Below are 3,266 nucleotides of genomic sequence, written 5' to 3'. Positions count from 1 at the left end.
TTGACAGGAGCCTGCTGAGCGCCCGTCGCTCTGCCACGGATGTCAAACTGTCTAGCTCCATGCCTATAATAGAGCCTGCCTTCCTCACCAGTTTGTCCAGGCATGAGGCGTCCTTCTTCTTTATGCTGCCTCCCCAGCACACCACTGCGTAGAAGAGGGCACTCGCCACAACCGTCTGATAGAACATCTGCAGCATCTTATTGCAGATGTTGAAGGATGCCAGCTTTCTAAGGAACTTGAAGGCTTTCCAAAAATTTCAGTAAAAGACTATGAGCTTGGCGATTTGCTTGTTGAAATAGAAGCAGCAGAAAATTAGGGTTATTTACCTGGACTTAACTTTCTCAGTATGGCCAGGGGAATAAATCCTATTGTGGAGAAGCTGCCCAACAACCTTCAAAAGAAATGGATTTATCAAGGCTCATGGTACAGAAGAGAAAATCATGTACAATATCTTCCATTTTCATTCTTTGCAAATTTTGTGTGTTGCTATGCAGAGATAGGAACTGATGGCAGCTTTGCTCTCCCAGCTTCTACGGCAGAGTAATCCAGGAGTGAAGGACTATTGTCTAAACCATGGAAACCTAACAATCCCATCTCAGCAAACAAAACTGCTATCGCACACTCTTCAACACCTACCTCCTCTGAAAATCTCTAGAAGATCCATCCAAAAAATTTCCAATTCATAATAAGCCTCATGCTCTGAAAACCTACAGAGCATTCAGAGAGAGACCATATGAAGAATGCAAGAACTTCCTTAAGGAACACAGCATTTGTTTCAGATACTGTGCTTCATCAAGCCATCCTACTCAAGACTGTAAACCTGTCATCCACTGTTTAGAATGTCTCAGTGACCAGCACATTTCAGCTTTCCATGCTGGTCCTGCACCCTTGATTACAAGTGAACCTAAACCCCCTCTTACTAAGTACAGCAGTGAGCAAACTGAACATGCTCAAACTGTGGCTATGTCTATAGGTATAGAGGTCTGCGGAAAGAGATTCCAGGGCAAGTTCTGTTCCAAAATATGCTTAGTAAATGTGTATCCAAAAGGACACCATGAAAAGAAATTAAAAATGTACACAATGCTAGATGATCAGAGCAATGTGTCATTGGCAAGATCTGCATTTTTTGACAATTTCAACATCCAGATTGACAACAAATCCTACACTTTAAAGACAAGTGCTGGAACTACATAAATATCGGGAAGATGAGCCAGTGGATTCGTGGTGGAATCAGCTAATGGAAAAGTTTGGCTTATACTGCCAGCCTTTTTTGAGTGCAATTTGATACCCACCAAGAGGGATGAAATCCTCACAGTTGAAGCTGCACACATCCATCCTTATCTCAGAGTTATTGCTAAAAGCATTCCACCTCTACATCCACAGAGACATTATCCATGCTAACAAATTAAGAAGCCAATACAATGGTCCAAATAACATCCCCTGGGCCCAATGATTAGATCTGGGGTGGGTCATTGTTAGTGATGTCTGTTTGGGAACCGCCCACAAGCCCTCTTTGAATGTCCTCAAAAACATTGTCCTTGAAAATGGAAGGCCAAACTACTTTAAACCTTGTGAAGGCAGTATTTGCGTGAAAGAGAAGCTCTGAAGCGAGAAGGGTGAACCTGCTTCTGTCACATTTACTAACTCTTGGTCACAAAATTTAGGCAAGTTAGCACCCTATGTTGAAGACAATGACTTTCCTCCAAATAATGAATATGGAAATCTTCAAGGATAACATAAGCAGTTGGGTGGTTCCTCAACCGTTTCCTCGTAATAACAGAGAACAACCCCTTAACAATCTCTTGTCCATCAAGCACACTTTAAAAAAGGAAAATATGTCTCTCATACCTTCCCAGGTTCTTAGGCTAGCGATCCTCTTCGCATACTTCTCCATCATCTGCAACTATAAAGCCATCAATATGCCCCTCACCAAAGTAATGGGGGCGGCTCAAAGTTTCTAACATTCATAAACCTGGTTATACAAGTAATTTATTTGGAGTCTGTGTATTGACTGATTTGCCAAGTCTGCATAGAAAAGCGAATGAAAATCAAGAACAAGAAAGGCAGCTCATTGGGCTTCGTAACTGGATGATGGCCGTGTTAGCATTTCCTGTGGGAGTGTTTGTTGTGACCATGATGTGGGCCATATACCTGTATGACTCAGATCTGGTTTACCCTTGGCTCTTAGACAACTTTATACCACAGTGGCTAAATCATGGGATGCACACAACTGTCCTGCCCTTTATTTTAATTGAGATGAGACTGACACACCATTTTTACCCCAGTTGGCTTTGTGGACTTGTGACAGCATGTAGCTTTGCTGTTTGATATGTACTATGGATGTGTTGGGTTCACCACATGACCAGTGCCTGGGTTTATCTGCTATTGGAGCAAATTAATCCAGTGGCCAGAATTATCTTCTTTTCACTTAGTACAGATTTCATTGACACATATTATATTCTTGCAGAAATTCTGAGCAAATATACCTGGGACTCACCAAAATGTTTTCAAGAACCTGATAAACCTAAAAGAAAGAGATGTGGTGATGATGAAGGACAATCAAGTTAAGAAGTACGAATGGCCTATTGGGTTAATCACAAAAACATTTCCCAATGAAGATGGAAAGATCAAGGCAAAGATTGTCAAAGACAATGTATGCAAGTTTTTCCTGTGACCAGTCTCTGAGGTCATTCTTCTGGTATCTGGGGACAAAGACCTATGAATGTTATTTTACAGGGTTGAATTGTGAATTGCAGTTATTAACATAGCTCATAGTTTACTTCCATATGGAATAGTAAGTGGTTGCCTACTTACAAAGCTTTAACAAGACACATTGCTTACGCCACTCTTTTTTGTTCCTTTCTGTGATAAAGACATGCAGACTTGTGCTCAGAAATTATAATTTAAGTCCCATTTGAAAATCTGTATTAAACAGTGATGAAGCAGAACAAAAAAAGTGAAAAGACAACTGAGCCAAAGAGGGAAAACTTCAGCCACCTTCTTGTACACAATCATTTTAAACAGGCTTATCAACTATAGATGACATTTTTTTTCTTTAATGGAAGCAATACAGCTCTAAGGGCAGGAGCGGGACAAAAATGGTTAGGAAGCAGGTGGGAGCAGAAGAAATGAAGCCAAGTGTATGCGGAAGTGAGCAGGCGTGGGATGTAGTACTATGGGACAGGGTGTGTGTGGGTTTAAAAAATCAGTCCTGTGCAGAACTCTACCCTGGGCTATAACAGGAGGATGGTGAGCCTGTTCCATTT

General features: G+C 41.3%; 1 pseudogene; it reads left to right on the top strand.

The window, feature by feature from the left end:
• Positions 1-1,835: 1,835 nt before the first annotated feature.
• Positions 1,836-2,422, top strand: LOC114646749 (androgen-induced gene 1 protein-like; annotated as a pseudogene).
• The last annotated feature ends 844 nt before the right edge of the window (positions 2,423-3,266 follow it).

This window comes from Erpetoichthys calabaricus, chromosome 1, assembly GCF_900747795.2.
Source record: "Erpetoichthys calabaricus chromosome 1, fErpCal1.3, whole genome shotgun sequence".
In the NCBI taxonomy this organism is placed as follows: Eukaryota; Metazoa; Chordata; class Cladistia; order Polypteriformes; family Polypteridae; genus Erpetoichthys; species Erpetoichthys calabaricus.
The sequence above is the reverse complement of the archived record's forward strand: the minus strand, read 5'-3'. Positions and strand labels throughout refer to the sequence as shown.